Here is an 18,597-nt window from a genome sequence, read left to right as displayed (position 1 = left end):
CTGAGAACAGATATTTCGGATCCCTTTGAAGACTATAGGGCCAAAGGAAATATCCTCCGATAACAAAGATAAAGAAGCTTTGTGAGAAATTTCTTTGTGTTCTATGTAATCATCTCACAGAGTTACAGCTTTCCCCTCAAGAAGCCTTTCGCTAAGACAGTTCTTGTGGAATTGGCAAAGTGATATTTGGAAGCCCATAGAGGGCTATGGTGAAAAAGGAAATATCCTCAGATGAAATCTGAAAAGAAGCTTTCTGAGAAACTGCTCAGTGTTCTGTTAATTCATCTCACAGAGTTACATCTGTATTTCGTGGATCTCTTTGCTAGGCTTATTTCTGTGGAATCTGAGAACAGATATTTCGGATCCCTTTGAAGACTATAGGGCCAAAGGAAATATCCTCCGATAACAAAGAGAAAGAAGCTTTCTGAGAAACTTCTTTGTGTTCTGTGAAATCATCTCACAGAGTTACAGCTTTCCCCTCTAGAAGCCTTTCGCTAAGAAAGTTCCTGTGGAATTGGCCAAGTGATATTTGGAAGCCCATAGAGGGCTATGGTGAAAAAGGAAATATCCTCCGATGAAATCTGGAAAGAAGCTTTCTGAGAAACTGCTTAGTGTTCTGTTAATTCATCTCACAGAGTTACATCTACATTTCGTGGATCTCTTTGCTAGCCTTATTTCTGTGGAATCTGAGAACAGATATTTCGGATCCCTTTGACGTCTATAGGGCCAAAGGAAATATCCTCCGAAAACTAAGAGAAAGAAGCTTTCTGAGAAACTTCTTCGTATTCTGTGAAATGAGCTCACAGAGTTACAGCTTTCCCCTCAAGAAGCCTTTCGCTAAGACAGTTCTTGTTTAATTGGCAAAGTGATAGTTGGAAGCCCATAGAGGGCTATGGTGAAAAAGGAAATATCCTCCGATGAAATCTGGAAAGAAGCTTTCTGAGAAACTGCTTAGTGTTCTGTTAATTCATCTCACAGAGTTACATCTATATTTCGTGGATCTCTTTGCTAGCCTTATTTCTGTGGAATCTGAGAACAGATATTTCGGATCCCTTTGAAGACTATAGGGCCAAAGGAAATATCCTCCGAAAACTAAGAGAAAGAAGCTTTCTGAGAAACTTCTTTGTGTTCTGTGAAATCATCTCACAGAGTTACAGCTTTCCCCTGAAGAAGCCTTTCGCTAAGATAGTTCTTGTGGAATTGGCAAAGTGATATTTGGAAGCCCATAGAGGGCTATGGTGAAAAAGGAAATATCCTCCGATAAAATCTGGAAAGAAGCTTTCTGAGAAACTGCTTAGTGTTCTGTTAATTCATCTCACAGTGTTACATCTATATTTCGTGGATCTCTTTGCTAGCCTTATTTCTGTGGAATCTGAGAATAGATATTTCGGATCCCTTTGAAGACTATAGGGCCAAAGGAAATATCCTCCGAAAACTAAGAGAAAGAAGCTTTCTGAGAAACTTCTTTGTGTTCTGTGAAATGAGCTCACAGAGTTACAGCTTTCCCCTCAAGAAGCCTTTCGCTAAGACAGTTCTTGTGGAATTGGCAAAGTGATATTTGGAACCCCATAGAGGGCTATGGTGAAAAAGGAAATATCCTCCGATGAAATCTGGAAAGAAGCTTTCTGAGAAACTGCTTAGTGTTCTGTTAATTCATCTCACAGAGTTACATCTATATTTCGTGGATCTCTTTGCTAGCCTTATTTCTGTGGAATCTGAGAACAGATATTTCGGATACCTTTGAAGACTATAGGGCCAAAGGAAATATCCTCCGAAAACTAAGAGAAATAAGCTTTCTGAGAAACTTCTTTGTGTTCTGTGAAATGAGCTCACAGAGTTACAGCTTTCCCCTCAAGAAGCCTTTCGCTACGACAGTTCTTGTGGAATTGGCAAAGTGATATTTGAAAGCCCATAGAGGGCTATTGTGAAAAAGGAAATATCCTCAGATGAAATCTGGAAAGAAGCTTTCTGAGAAACTGCTTAGTGTTCTGTTAATTCATCTCACAGAGTTACATCTGTATTTCGTGGATCACTTGGCTAGCCTTATTTCTGTGGAATCTGAGAACAGATATTTCGGATCCCTTTGAAGACTATAGGGCCAAAGGAAATATCCTCCGATAACTAAGAGAAAGAAGCTTTCTGAGAAACTTCTTTGTGTTCTGTGAAATCATCTCACAGAGTTACAACTTTCCCCTCAAGAAGCCTTTCGCTAAGACAGTTCTTGTGGAATTGGCAAAGTGATATTTGGAAGCCCATAGAGGGCTAAGGTGAAAAAGGAAATATAATCAGATGAATTATGGAAAGAAGCTTTCAGAGAAACTGCTTAGTGTTCTGTTAATTCATCTCACAGAGTTACATCTGTATTTCGTGGATCACTTGGCTAGCCTTATTTCTGTGGAATCTGAGAACAGATATTTCGGATCCTTTGTAGACTATAGGGCTAAAGGGAATACCCTCCGATAACTAAGAGAAAGAAGCTTTCTGAGAAACTTCTTTGTGTTCTGTGAAATCATCTCACAGAGTTACAGCTTTCCCCTCAAGAAGCCTTTCGCTAAGACAGTTCTTGTGGAATTATCCAAGTGATATTTGGAAGCCCATAGAGGGCTATGGTGAAAAAGGAAATATCCTCAGATGAAATCTGGAAAGAAGCTTTCTGAGAAACTGCTCAGTGTTCTGTTAATTCATCTCACAGAGTTACATCTGTATTTCGTGGATCACTTGGCTAGCCTTATTTCTGTGGAATCTGAGAACAGATATTTCGGATCCCTTTGAAGACTATAGGGCCAAAGGAAATATCCTCCGATAACAAAGAGAAAGAAGCTTTCTGAGAAACTTCTTTGTGTTCTGTGAAATCATCTCACAGAGATACAGCTTTCCCCTCAAGAAGCCTTTCGCTAAGACAGTTCTTGTGGAATTGGCAAAGTGATATTTGGAAGCCCATAGAGGGCTATGGTGAAAAAGGAAATATCCTCCGATGAAATCTGGAAAGAAGCTTTCTGAGAAACTGCTTAGTGTTCTGTTAATTCATCTCACAGAGTTACATCTATATTTCGTGGATCTCTTTGCTAGTCTTATTTCTGTGGAATCTGAGAACAGATATTTCGGATCCCTTTGAAGACTATAGGGCCAAAGGAAATATCCTCCGAAAATTAAGAGAAAGAAGCTTTCTGAGAAACTTCTTTGTGTTCTGTGAAATGAGCTCACAGAGTTACAGCTTTCCCCTCAAGAAGCCTTTCGCTAAGATAGTTCTTGTGGATTTGGCAAAGTGATATTTGGAAGCCCATAGAGGGCTATGGTGAAAAAGGAAATATCCTCCGATGAAATCTGGAAAGAAGCTTTCTGAGAAACTGCTTAGTGTTCTGTTAATTCATCTCAGAGAGTTACATCTATATTTCGTGGATCTCTTTGCTAGCCTTATTTTTGTGGAATCTGAGAACAGATATTTCGGATCCCTTTGAATACTATAGGGCCAAAGGAAATATCCTCCGAAAACTAAGAGAAAGAAGCTTTCTGAGTAACTTCTTTGTGTTCTGTGAAATGAGCTCACAGAGTTACAGCTTTCCCCTCAAGAAGCCTTTCGCTAAGACAGTTCTTGTGGAATTGGCAAAGTCATATTTGGAAGCCCATAGAGGGCTATTGTGAAAAAGGAAATATCCTCAGATGAAATCTGGAAAGAAGCTTTCTGAGAAACTGCTTAGTGTTCTGTTAATTCATCTCACAGAGTTACATCTGTATTTCGTGGGTCACTTGGCTGGCCTTATTTCTGTGGAATCTGAGAACAGATATTTCGGATCCCTTTGAAGACTATAGGGCCAAAGGAAATATTCTCCGATAACTAAGAGAAAGAAGCTTTCTGAGAAACTTCTTTGTGTTCTGTGAAATCATCTCAAAGAGTTACAGCTTTCCCCTCAAGAAGCCTTTCGCTAAGACAGTTCTTGTGGAATTGGCAAAGTGATATTTGGAAGCCCATAGAGGGCTATGGTGAAAAAGGAAATATCCTCAGATGAAATCTGGAAAGAAGCTTTCTGAGAAACTGCTCAGTGTTCTGTTAATTCATCTCACAGAGTTACATCTGTATTTCGTGGACGTCTTTGCTAGCCTTATTTCTGTGGAATCTGAGAACAGATATTTCGGATCCCTTTGAAGACTATAGGGCCAAAGGAAATATCCTCCGATAACAAAGAGAAAGAAGCTTTCTGAGAAACTTCTTTGTGTTCTGTGAAATCATCTCACAGAGTTACAACTTTCCCCTCAAGAAGCCTTTCGCTAATACAGTTCTTGTGGAATTCGCCAAGTGATATTTGGAAGCCCTTAGAGGGCTATGGTGAAAAAGGAAATATCCTCCGATGAAATCTGGAAAGAAGCTTTCTGAGAAACTTCTTAGTGTTCTGTTAATTCATCTCACAGTGTTACATCTATATTTCGTGGATCTCTTTGCTAGCCTTATTTCTGTGGAATCTGAGAACAGATATTTCGGATCCCTTTGAAGACTATAGGGCCAAAGGAAATATCCTCTGAAAACTAAGAGAAAGAAGCTTTCTGAGAAACTTCTTTGTGTTCTGTGAAATGAGCTCACAGAGTTACAGCTTTCCCCTCAAGAAGCCTTTCGCTAAGATAGTTCTTGTGGAATTGGCAAAGTGATATTTGGAAGCCCATAGAGGGCTATGGTGAAAAAGGAAATATCCTCCGATGAAATCTGGAAAGAAGCTTTCTGAGAAACTGCTTAGTGTTCTGTTAATTCATCTCACAGAGTTACATCTATATTTCGTTTATCTCTTTGCTAGCCCTATTTCTGTGGAATCTGAGAACAGATATTTCGGATCCCTTTGAAGACTATAGGGCCAAAGGAAATATCCTCCGAAAACTAAGAGAAAGAAGCTTTCTGAGAAACTTCTTTGTGTTCTGTGAAATGAGCTCACAGAGTTACAGCTTTCCCCTCAAGAAGCCTTTCGCTAAGACAGTTCTAGTGGAATTGGCAAAGTGATATTTGGAAGCCCATAGAGGGCTATTGTGAAAAAGGAAATATCCTCAGATGAAATCTGGAAAGAAGCTTTCTGAGAAACTGCTTAGTGTTCTGTTAATTCATCTCACAGAGTTACATCTGTATTTCGTGGATCACTTGGCTAGCCTTATTTCTGTGGAATCTGAGAACAGATATTTCGGATCCCTTTGAAGACTATAGGGCCAAAGGAAATATCCTCCGATAACTAAGAGAAAGAAGCTTTCTGAGAAACTTCTTTGTGTTCTGTGAAATCATCTCACAGAGTTACAGCTTTCCCCTCAAGAAGCCTTTCGCTAAGACAGTTCTTGTGGAATTGGCAAAGTGATATTTGGAAGCCCATAGAGGGCTATGGTGATAAAGGAAATATCCTCCGATGAAATGTGGAAAGAAGCTTTCTCAGAAACTGCTCAGTGTTCTGTTAATTCATCTCACAGAGTTACATCTGTATTTCGTGGATCTCTTTGCTAGGCTTATTTCTGTGGAATCTGAGAACAGATATTTCGGAACCCTTTGAAGACTATAGGGCCAAAGGAAATATCCTCCGAAAACTAAGAGAAAGAAGCTTTCTGAGAAACTTCTTTGTGTTCTGTGAAATGAGCTCACAGAGTTACAGCTTTCCCCTCAAGAAGCCTTTCGCTAAGACAGTTCTTGTGGAATTGGCAAAGTGATATTTGGAAGCCCATAGTGGGCTATGGTGAAAAAGGAAATATCCTCAGATGAAATCTGGAAAGAAGGTTTCTGAGAAACTGCTTAGTGTTCTGTTAATTCATCTCACAGAGTTACATCTGTATTTCGTGGATCTCTTTGCTAGCCTTATTTCTGTGGAATCTAAGAACAGATATTTCGGATCCCTTTGAAGACTATAGGGCCAAAGGAAATATCCTCCGATAACCAAGAGAAAGAAGCTTTGTGAGAAATTTCTTTGTGTTCTATGTAATCATCTCACAGAGTTACAGCTTTCCCCTCAAGAAGCCTTTCGCTAAGACAGTTCTTGTGGAATTGGCAAAGTGATATTTGGAAGCCCATAGAGGGCTATGGTGAAAAAGGAAATATCCTCAGATGAAATCTGGAAAGAAGCTTTCTGTGAAACTGCTTATTGTTCTGTTAATTCATCTCACAGAGTTACATCTGTATTTCGTGGATCACTTGGCTAGCCTTATTTCTGTGGAATCTGACAACAGATATTTCGGATACCTTTGAACACCATAGGGCCAAAGGAAATATCCTCCGATAACTAAGAGAAAGAAGCTTTCTCAGAAACTTCTTTGTGTTCTGTGAAATCATCTCACAGAGTTACAGCTTTCCCCTCAAGAAGCCTTTCGCTAAGAGAGTTCTTGTGGAATTGGCAAAGTGATATTTGGAAGCCCATAGAGGGCTATGGTGAAAAAGGAAATATCCTCAGTTGAAATCTGGAGAGAAGCTTTGTGAGAAACTGCTCAGTGTTCTGTTAATTCATCTCACAGAGTTACATCTGTATTTCGTGGATCTCTTTGCTAGGCTTATTTCTATGGAATCTGAGAACAGATATTTCGGATCCCTTTGAAGACTATAGGGCCAAAGGAAATATCCTCCGATAACAAAGAAAAAGAAGCTTTCTGAGAAACTTCTTTGTGTTCTGTGAAATCATCTCACAGAGTTACAGCTTTCCCTTCAAGAAGCCTTTCGCTAAGACAGTTCTTGTGGAATTGGCAAAGTGATATTTGGAAGCCCATAGAGGGCTATGGTGAAAAAGGAAATATCCTCAGATGAAGTCTGGAAAGAAGATTTCTGAGAAACTGCTTAGTGTTCTGTTAATTCATCTCACAGAGTTACATCTGTATTTCGTGGATCTCTTTGCTAGCCTTTTTTCTGTGGAATCTGACAACAGATATTTCGGATCCCTTTGAAGACTATAGGGCCAAAGGAAATATCCTCCGATAACTAAGAGAAAGAAGCTTTCTGAGAAACTTCTTTGTGTTCTGTGAAATCATCTCACAGAGTTACAGCTTTCCCCTCAAGAAGCCTTTCGCTAAGACAGTTCTTGTGGAATTGGCAAAGTGATATTTGGAAGCCCATAGAGGGCTACGGTGAAAAAGGAAATATCCTCCGATGAAATCTGGAAAGAAGCTTTCTGAGAAACTGCTCAGTGTTCTGTTAATTCATCTCACGGAGTTACATCTGTATTTCGTGGATCTCTTTGCTAGGCTTATTTCTGTGGAATCTGAGAACAGATATTTCGGATCTCTTTGAAGACTATAGGGGCAAAGGAAATATCCTCCGAAAACTAAGAGAAAGAAGCTTTCTGAGAAACTTCTTTGTGTTCTGTGAAATGAGCTCACAGAGTTACAGCTTTACCCTCAAGAAGCCTTTCGCTAAGACAGTTCTTGTGGAATTGGCAAAGAGATATTTGGAAGCCCATAGAGGGCTATGGTGAAAAAGGAAATATCCTCAGATGAAATCTGGAAAGAAGCTTTCTGAGAAACTGCTTAGTGTTCTGTTAATTCATCTCACAGAGTTACATCTGTATTTCGTGTATCTCTTTGTTAGCCTTGTTTCTGTGGAATCTGAGAACAGATATTTCGGATCCCTTTGAAGACTATAGCGCCAAAGGAAATATCCTCCGAAAACTAAGAGAATGAAGCTTTCTGAGAAACTTCTTTGTGTTCTGTGAAATGAGCTCACAGAGTTACAGCTTTCCCCGCAAGAAGCCGTTCGCTAAGACAGTTCTTGTGGAATTGGCAAAGTGATATTTGGAAGCCCATAGAGGGCTATGGTGAAAAAGGAAATATCCTCCGATGAAATCTGGAAAGAAGCTTTCTGAGAAACTGCTTAGTGTTCTGTTAATTCATCTCAGAGAGTTACATCTATATTTCGTGGATCTCTTTGCTAGCCTTATTTTTGTGGAATCTGAGAACAGATATTTCGGATCCCTTTGAAGACTATAGGGCCAAAGGAAATATCCTCCGAAAACTAAGAGAAAGAAGCTTTCTGAGGAACTTCTTTGTGTTCTGTGAAATGAGCTCACAGAGTTACAGCTTTCCCCTCAAGAAGCCTTTCGCTAAGACAGTTCTTGTGGAATTGGCAAAGTGATATTTGGAAGCCCATAGAGGGCTATTGTGAAAAAGGAAATATCCTCTGATGAAATCTGGAAAGAAGCTTTCTGAGAAACTGCTTAGTGTTCTGTTAATTCATCTCACAGAGTTACATCTGTATTTCGTGGATCACTTGGCTGGCCTTATTTCTGTGGAATCTGAGAACAGATATTTCGGATCCCTTTGAAGACTATAGGGCCAAAGGAAATATCCTCCGATAACTAAGAGAAAGAAGCTTTCTGAGAAACTTCTTTGTGTTCTGTGAAATCATCTCACAGAGTTACAGCTTTCCCCTCAAGAAGCCTTTCGCTAAGACAGTTCTTGTGGAATTGGCAAAGTGATATTTGGAAGCCCATAGAGGGCTATGGTGAAAAAGGAAATATCCTCAGATGAAATCTGGAAAGAAGCTTTCTGAGAAACTGCTCAGTGTTCTGTTAATTCATCTCACAGAGTTACATCTGTATTTCGTGGATCTCTTTGCTAGCCTTATTTCTGTGGAATCTGAGAACAGATATTTCGGATCCCTTTGAAGACTATAGGGCCAAAGGAAATATCCTCCGATAACAAAGAGAAAGAAGCTTTCTGAGAAACTTCTTTGTGTTCTGTGAAATCATCTCACAGAGTTAGAGCTTTCCCCTCAAGAAGCCTTTCGCTAAGACAGTTCTTGTGGAATTCGCGAAGTGATATTTGGAAGCCCTTAGAGGGCTATGGTGAAAAAGGAAATATCCTCCGATGAAATCTGGAAAGAAGCTTTCTGAGAAACTTCTTAGTGTTCTGTTAATTCATCTCACAGAGTTACATCTATATTTCGTGGACCTCTTTGCTAGCCTTATTTCTGTGGAATCTGAGAACAGATATTTCGGATCCCTTTGAAGACTATAGGTCCAAAGGAAATATCCTCCGAAAACTAAGAGAAAGAAGCTTTCTGAGAAACTTCTTTGTGTTCTGTGAAATGAGCTCACAGAGTTACAGCTTTCCCCTCAAGAAGCCTTTCGCTAAGATAGTTCTTGTGGAATTGGCAAAGTGATATTTGGAAGCCCATAGAGGGCTACGGTGAAAAAGGAAATATCCTCCGATGAAATCTGGAAAAAAGCTTTCTGAGAAACTGCTTAGTGTTCTGTTAATTCATCTCACAGAGTTACATCTATATTTCGTTTATCTCTTTGCTAGCCCTATTTCTGTGGAATCTGAGAACAGATATTTCGGATCCCTTTGAAGACTATAGGGCCAAAGGAAATATCCTCCGAAAACTAAGAGAAAGAAGCTTTCTGAGAAACTTCTTTGTGTTCTGTGAAATGAGCTCACAGAGTTACAGCTTTCCCCTCAAGAAGCCTTTCGCTAAGACAGTTCTTGTGGAATTGGCAAAGTGATATTTGGAAGCCCATAGAGGGCTATTGTGAAAAAGGAAATATCCTCAGATGAAATCTGGAAAGAAGCTTTCTGAGAAACTGCTTAGTGTTCTGTTAATTCATCTCACAGAGTTACATCTGTATTTCGTGGATCACTTGGCTAGCCTTATTTCTGTGGAATCTGAGAACAGATATTTCGGATCCTTTTGAAGACTATAGGGCCAAAGGAAATATCCTCCGATAACTAAGAGAAAGAAGCTTTCTGAGAAACTTCTTTGTGTTCTGTGAAATCATCTCACAGAGTTACAGCTTTCCCCTCAAGAAGCCTTTCGCTAAGACAGTTCTTGTGGAATTGGCAAAGTGATATTTGGAAGCCCATAGAGGGCTATGGTGAAAAAGGAAATATCCTCCGATGAAATCTGGAAAGAAGCTTTCTGAGAAACTGCTCAGTGTTCTGTTAATTCATCTCACAGAGTTACATCTGTATTTCGTGGATCTCTTTGCTAGGCTTATTTCTGTGGAATCTGAGAACAGATATTTCGGATCCCTTTGAAGACTATAGGGCCAAAGGAAATATCCTCCGAAAACTAAGAGAAAGAAGCTTTCTGAGAAACTTCTTTGTGTTCTGTGAAATGAGCTCACAGAGTTACAGCTTTCCCCTCAAGAAGCCTTTCGCTAAGACAGTTCTTGTGGAATTGGCAAAGTGATATTTGGAAGCCCATAGAGGGCTATGGTGAAAAAGGAAATATCCTCAGATGAAATCTGGAAAGAAGCTTTCTGAGAAACTGCTTAGTGTTCTGTCAATTCATCTCACAGAGTTACATCTGTATTTCGTGGATCACTTGGCTAGCCTTATTTCTGTGGAATCTGACAACAGATATTTCGGATACCTTTGAAGACCATAGGGCCAAAGGAAATATCCTCCGATAACTAAGAGAAAGAAGGTTTCTCAGAAACTTCTTTGTGTTCTGTGAAATCATCTCACAGAGTTACAGCTTTCCCCTGAAGAAGCCTTTCGCTAAGAGAGTTCTTGTGGAATTGGCAAAGTGATATTTGGAAGCCCATAGAGGGCTATGGTGAAAAAGGAAATATCCTCAGATGAAATCTGGAAAGAAGCTTTCTGAGAAACTGCTTAGTGTTCTGTTAATTCATCTCACAGAGTTACATCTGTATTTCGTGGATCTCTTTGCTTGCCTTATTTCTGTGGAATCTGAGAACAGATATTTCGGATCCCTTTGAAGACTATAGGGCCAAAGGAAATATCCTCCGATAACAAAGAGAAAGAAGCTTTGTGAGAAATTTCTTTGTGTTCTATGTAATCATCTCACAGAGTTACAGCTTCCCCTCAAGAAGCCTTTCGCTAAGACAGTTCTTGTGGAATTGGCAAAGTGATATTTGGAAGCCCATAGAGGGCTATGGTGAAAAAGGAAATATCCTCAGATGAAATCTGGAAAGAAGCTTTCTGAGAAACTGCTTAGTGTTCTGTTAATTCATCTCACAGAGTTACATCTGTATTTCGTGGATCACTTGGCTAGCCTTATTTCTGTGGAATCTGACAACAGATATTTCGGATACCTTTGAAGAAAATAGGGCCAAAGGAAATATCCTCCGATAACTAAGAGAAAGAAGCTTTCTCAGAAACTTCTTTGTGTTCTGTGAAATCATCTCACAGAGTTACAGCTTTCCCCTCAAGAAGCCTTTCGCTAAGAGAGTTCTTGTGGAATTGGCAAAGTGATATTTGGAAGCCCATAGAGGGCTATGGTGAAAAAGGAAATATCCTCAGATGAAATCTGGAAAGAAGCTTTCTGAGAAACTGCTTAGTGTTCTGTTAATTCATCTCACAGAGTTACATCTGTATTTCGTGGATCTCTTTGCTTGCCTTATTTCTGTGGAATCTGAGAACAGATATTTCGGATCATTTTGAAGACTATAGGGCCAAAGGAAATATCCTCCGATAACAAAGAGAAAGAAGCTTTGTGAGAAATTTCTTTGTGTTCTATGTAATCATCTCACAGAGTTACAGCTTTCTCCTCAAGAAGCCTTTCGCTAAGACAGTTCTTGTGAAATTGGCAAAGTGATATTTGGAAGCCCATAGAGGGCTATGGTGAAAAAGGAAATATCCTCAGATGAAATCTGGAAAGAAGCTTTCTGAGAAACTGCTTAGTGTTCTGTTAATTCATCTCACAGAGTTACATCTGTATTTCGTGGATCACTTGGCTAGCCTTATTTCTGTGGAATCTGACAACAGATATTTCGGATACCTTTGAAGACCATAGGGCCAAAGGAAATATCCTCCGATAACAAGGAAAAAGAAGCTTTCTGAGAAACTTCTTTGTGTTCTGTGAAATCATCTCACAGAGTTACAGCTTTCCCTTCAAGAATCTTTCGCTAAGACAGTTCTTGTGGAATTGGCAAAGTGATATTTGGAAGCCCATAGAGGGCTATGGTGAAAAAGGAAATATCTTCAGATGAAATCTGGAAAGAAGCTTTCTGAGAAACTGCTTAGTGTTCTGTTAATTCATCTCACAGAGTTACATCTGTATTTCGTGGATCTCTTTGCTAGCCTTTTTTCTGTGGAATCTGACAACAGATATTTCGGATCCCTTTGAAGACGATAGGGCCAAAGGAAATATCCTCCGATAACTAAGAGAAAGAAGCTTTCTGAGAAACTTCTTTGTGTTCTGTGAAATGAGCTCACAGAGTTACAGCTTTCCCCTCAGGAAGCCTTTCGCTAAGACAGTTCTTGTGGAATTGGCAAAGTGATATTTGGAAGCCCATAGAGGGCTATGGTGAAAAAGGAAATATCCTCAGATGAAATCTGGAAAGAAGCTTTCTGAGAAACTGCTTAGTGTTCTGTTAATTCATCTCACAGAGTTACATCTGTATTTCGTGGATCTCTTTGCTAGCCTTATTTCTGTGGAATCTGAGAACAGATATTTCGGATCCCTTTGAAGAGTATAGGGCCAATGGAAATATCCTCCGATAACTAAGAGAAAGAAGCTTTGTGAGAAATTTCTTTGTGTTCTATGTAATCATCTCACAGAGTTACAGCTTTCCCCTCAAGAAGCCTTTCGCTAAGACAGTTCTTGTGGAATTGGCAAAGTGATATTTGGAAGCACATAGAGGGCTATGGTGAAAAAGGAAATATCCTCCGATGAAATCTGGAAAGAAGCTTTCTTAGAAACTACTTAGTGTTCTGTTAATTCATCTCACAGAGTTACATCTATATTTCGTGGATCTCTTTGCTAGCCTTATTTCTGTGGAATCTGAGAACAGATATTTCGGATCCCTTTGAAGACTATAGGGCCAAAGGAAATATCCTTCGAAAACTAAGAGAAAGAAGCTTTCTGAGAAACTTCTTTGTGTTCTGTGAAATGAGCTCACAGAGTTACAGCTTTCCCCTCAAGAAGCCTTTCGCTAAGATAGTTCTTGTGGAATTGGCAAAGTGATATTTGGAAGCCCATAGAGGGCTATGGTGAAAAAGGAAATATCCTCCGATGAAATCTGGAAAGAAGCTTTCTGAGAAACTGCTTAGTGTTCTGTTAATTAATCTCACAGAGTTACATCTATATTTCGTGGATCTCTTTGCTAGCCTTATTTCTGTGGAATCTGAGAACAGATATTTCGGATCCCTTTGAAGACTATAGGGCCAAAGGAAATATCCTCCGAAAACTAAGAGAAAGAAGCTTTCTGATAAACTTCTTTGTGTTCTGTGAAATCATCTCACAGAGTTACAGCTTTCCCCTCAAGAAGCCTTTCGCTAAGACAGTTCTTGTGGAATTGGCAAAGTGATATTTGGAAGCCCATAGAGGGCTATGGTGAAAAAGGAAATATCCTCAGATGAAATCTGGAAAGAAGCTTTCTGAGAAACTGCTCAGTGTTCTGTTAATTCATCTCACAGAGTTACATCTGTATTTCGTGGATCTCTTTGCTAGGCTTATTTCTGTGGATTCTGAGAACAGATATTTCGGATCCCTCTGAAGACTATAGGGCCAAAGAAAATATCCTCGGATAACAAAGAAAAAGAAGCTTTCTGAGAAACTTCTTTGTGTTCTGTGAAATCATCTCACAGAGTTACAGCTTCCCCCTCAAGAAGCGTTTCGCTAAGACAGTTCTTGTGGAATTGGCAAATTGATATTTGGAAGCCCATAGAGGGCTATGGTGAAAAAAGAAATATCCTCAGATGAAATCTGGAAAGAAGCTTTCTGAGAAACTGCTCAGTGTTCTGTTAATTCATCTCACAGAGTTACATCTGTATTTCGTGGATCTCTTTGCTAGGCTTATTTCTGTGGAATCTGAGAACAGATATTTCGGATCCCTTTGAAGACTATAGGGCCAAAGGAAATATCCTCCGATAACAAAGAGAAAGAAGCTTTCTGAGAAACTTCTTTGTGTTCTGTGAAATCATCTCACAGAGTTACAGCTTTCCCCTCAAGAAGCCTTTCGCTAAGACAGTTCTTGTGGAATTGGCAAAGTGATATTTGGAAGCCCATAGAGGGCTATGGTGAAAAAGGAAATATCCTCAGATGAAATCTGGAAAGAAGCTTTCTGAGAAACTGCTTAGTGTTCTGTTAATTCATCTCACAGAGTTACATCTGTATTTCGTGGATCTCTTTGCTAGCCTTATTTCTGTGGAATCTGAGAACAGATATTTCGGATCCCTTTGAAGACTATAGGGCCAAAGGAAATATCCTCCGATAACTAAGAGAAAGAAGCTTTCTGAGAAACTTCTTTGTGTTCTGTGAAATCATCTCACAGAGTTACAGCTTTCCCCTCAAGAAGCTTTTCGCTAAGACAGTTATTGTGGAATTGGCAAAGTGATATTTGGAAGCCCATAGAGGGCTATGGTGAAAAAGGAAATATCCTCCGATGAAATCTGGAAAGAAGCTTTCTGAGAAACTGCTCAGTGTTCTGTTAATTCATCTCACAGAGTTACATCTGTATTTCGTGGATCTCTTTGCTAGCCTTATTTCTGTGGAATCTGAGAACAGATATTTCGGATCCCTTTGAAGACTATAGGGCCAAAGGAAATATCCTCCGATAACAAAGAGAAAGAAGCTTTGTGAGAAATTTCTTTGTGTTCTATGTAATCATCTCACAGAGTTACAGCTTTCCCCTCAAGAAGCCTTTCGCTAAGACAGTTCTTGTGGAATTGGCAAAGTGATATTTGGAAGCCCATAGAGGGCTATGGTGAAAAAGGAAATATCCTCAGATGAAATCTGGAAAGAAGCTTTCTGAGAAACTGCTTAGTGTTCTGTTAATTCATCTCACAGAGTTACATCTGTATTTCGTGGATCACTTGGCTAGCCTTATTTCTGTGGAATCTGACAACAGATATTTCAGATACCTTTGAAGACCATAGGGCCAAAGGAAATATCCTCCGATAACTAAGAGAAAGAAGCTTTCTCAGAAACTACTTTGTGTTCTGTGAAATCATCTCACAGAGTTACAGCTTTCCCCTCAAGAAGCCTTTCGCTAAAACAGTTCTTGTGGAATTGGCCAAGTGATATTTGGAAGCCCATAGAGGGCTATGGTGAAAAAGGAAATATCCTCCGATGAAATCTGGAAAGAAGCTTTCTGAGAAACTGCTTAGTGTTCTGTTAATTCATCTCACAGAGTTAAATCTATATTTCGTGGATCTCTTTGCTAGCCTTGTTTCTGTGGAATTTGAGAACAGATATTTCGGATCCCTTTGTAGACTATAGGGCCAATGGAAATATCCTCCGAAAACTAAGAGAAAGAAGCTTTCTGAGAAACTTCTTTGTGTTCTGTGAAATCATCTCACAGAGTTACAGCTTTCCCCTCAAGAAGCCTTTCGCTAAGACAGTTCTTGTGGAATTGGCAAAGTGATATTTGGAAGCCCATAGAGGGCTAAGGTGAAAAAGGAAATATAATCAGATGAATTCTGGAAAGAAGCTTTCTGAGAAACTGCTTAGTGTTCTGTTAATTCATCTCACAGAGTTACATCTGTATTTCGTGGATCACTTGGCTAGCCTTATTTCTGTGGAATCTGAGAACAGATATTTCGGATCCCTTTGTAGACTATAGGGCTAAAGGGAATATCCTCCGATAACTAAGAGAAAGAAGCTTTCTGAGAAACTTCTTTGTGTTCTGTGAAATCATCTCACAGAGTCACAGCTTTCCCCTCAAGAAGCCTTTCGCTAAGACAGTTCTTGTGGAATTGGCCAAGTGATATTTGGAAGCCCATAGAGGGCTATGGTGAAAAAGGAAATATCCTCAGATGAAATCTGGAAAGAAGCTTTCTGAGAACCTGCTCAGTGTTCTGTTAATTCATCTCACAGAGTTACATCTGTATTTCGTGGATCACTTTGCTAGGCTTATTTCTGTGGAATCTGAGAACAGATATTTCGGATCCCTTTGAAGACTATAGGGCCAAAGGAAATATCCTCCGATAACAAAGAGAAAGAAGCTTTGTGAGAAATTTCTTTGTGTTCTATGTAATCATCTCACAGAGTTACAGCTTTCCCCTCAAGAAGCCTTTCGCTAAGACAGTTCTTGTGGAATTGGCAAAGTGATATTTGGAAGCCCATAGAGGGCTATGGTGAAAAAGGAAATATCCTCAGATGAAATCTGGAAAGAAGCTTTCTGAGAAACTGCTTAGTGTTCTGTTAATTCATCTCACAGAGTTACATCTGTATTTCGTGGATCACTTGGCTAGCCTTATTTCTGTGGAATCTGACAACAGATATTTCAGATACCTTTGAAGACCATAGGGCCAAAGGAAATATCCTCCGATAACTAAGAGAAAGAAGCTTTCTCAGAAACTACTTTGTGTTCTGTGAAATCATCTCACAGAGTTACAGCTTTCCCCTCAAGAAGCCTTTCGCTAAAACAGTTCTTGTGGAATTGGCCAAGTGATATTTGGAAGCCCATAGAGGGCTATGGTGAAAAAGGAAATATCCTCCGATGAAATCTGGAAAGAAGCTTTCTGAGAAACTGCTTAGTGTTCTGTTAATTCATCTCACAGAGTTAAATCTATATTTCGTGGATCTCTTTGCTAGCCTTGTTTCTGTGGAATTTGAGAACAGATATTTCGGATCCCTTTGTAGACTATAGGGCCAATGGAAATATCCTCCGAAAACTAAGAGAAAGAAGCTTTCTGAGAAACTTCTTTGTGTTCTGTGAAATCATCTCACAGAGTTACAGCTTTCCCCTCAAGAAGCCTTTCGCTAAGACAGTTCTTGTGGAATTGGCAAAGTGATATTTGGAAGCCCATAGTTGGCAATGGTGAAAAAGGAAATATCCTCCGATGAAATCTGGAAAGAAGCTTTCTGAGAAACTGCTTAGTGTTCTGTTAATTCATCTCACAGAGTTACATCTGTATTTCGTGGATCACTTGGCTGGCCTTATTTCTGTGGAATCTGAGAACAGATATTTCGGATCCCTTTGAAGACTATAGGGCCAAAGGAAATATCCTCCGATAACTAAGAGAAAGAAGCTTTCTGAGAAACTTCTTTGTGTTCTGTGAAATCATCTCACAGAGTTACAGCTTTCCCCTCAAGAAGCCTTTCGCTAAGACAGTTCTTGTGGAATTGGCAAAGTGATATTTGGAAGCCCATAGAGGGCTATGGTGAAAAAGGAAATATCCTCAGATGAAATCTGGAAAGAAGCTTTCTGAGAAACTGCTTAGTGTTCTGTTAATTCATCTCACAGAGTTACATCTGTATTTCGTGGATCTCTTTGCTAGCCTTATTTCTGTGGAATCTGAGAACAGATATTTCGGATCCCTTTGAAGACTATAGGGCCAAAGGAAATATCCTCCGATAACAAAGAGAAAGAAGCTTTCTGAGAAACTTCTTTGTGTTCTGTGAAATCATCTCACGGAGTTAGAGCTTTCCCCTCAAGAAGCCTTTCGCTAAGACGGTTCTTGTGGAATTCGCCAAGTGATATTTGGAAGCCCTTAGAGGGCTATGGTGAAAAAGGAAATATCCTCCGATGAAATCTGGAAAGAAGCTTTCTGAGAAACTTCTTAGTGTTCTGTTAATTCATCTCACAGAGTTACATCTATATTTCGTGGATCTCTTTGCTAGCCTTATTTCTGTGGAATCTGAGAACAGATATTTCGGATCCCTTTGAAGACTATAGGGCCAAAGGAAATATCCTCCGAAAACTAAGAGAAAGAAGCTTTCTGAGAAACTTCTTTGTGTTCTGTGAAATGAGCTCACAGAGTTACAGCTTTCCCCTCAAGAAGCCTTTCGCTAAGATAGTTCTTGTGGAATTGGCAAAGTGATATTTGGAAGCCCATAGAGGGCTATGGTGAAAAAGGAAATATCCTCCAATGAAATCTGGAAAGAAGCTTTCTGAGAAACTGCTTAGTGTTCTGTTAATTCATCTCACAGAGTTACATCTATATTTCGTTTATCTCTTTGCTAGCCCTATTTCTGTGGAATCTGAGAACAGATATTTCGGATCCCTTTGAAGACTATAGGGCCAAAGGAAATATCCTCCGAAAACTAAGAGAAAGAAGCTTTCTGAGAAACTTCTTTGTGTTCTGTGAAATGAGCTCACAGAGTTACAGCTTTCCCCTCAAGAAGCCTTTCGCTAAGACAGTTCTTGTGGAATTGGAAAAGTGATATTTGGAAGCCCATAGAGGGCTATGGTGAAAAAGGAAATATCCTCAGATGAAATCTGGAAAGAAGCTTTCTGAGAAACTGCTTAGTGTTCTGTTAATTCATCTCACAGAGTTACATCTGTATTTCGTGGATCTCTTTGCTAGCCTTATTTCTGTGGAATCTGAGAACAGATATTTCGGATCCCTTTGAAGACTATAGGGCCAAAGGAAATATCCTCCGATAACAAAGAGAAAGAAGCTTTGTGAGAAATTTCTTTGTGTTCTATGTAATCATCTCACAGAGTTACAGCTTTCCCCTCAAGAAGCCTTTCGCTAAGACAGTTCTTGTGGAATTGGCAAAGTGATATTTGGAAGCCCATAGAGGGCTATGGTGAAAAAGGAAATATCCTCCGATGAAATCTGGAAAGAAGCTTTCTGAGAAACTGCTTAGTGTTCTGTTAATTCATCTCACAGAGTTACATCTGTATTTCGTGGATCACTTGGCTAGGCTTATTTCTGTGGAATCTGAGAACAGATATTTCGGATCCCTTTGAAGACTATAGGGGCAAAGGAAATATCCTCCGAAAACTAAGAGAAAGAAGG

Source organism: Macaca mulatta, chromosome 5 (assembly GCF_049350105.2).
Source record: "Macaca mulatta isolate MMU2019108-1 chromosome 5, T2T-MMU8v2.0, whole genome shotgun sequence".
NCBI classification, from domain to species: Eukaryota; Metazoa; Chordata; class Mammalia; order Primates; family Cercopithecidae; genus Macaca; species Macaca mulatta.
Note: the sequence above shows the minus strand (reverse complement) of the source record.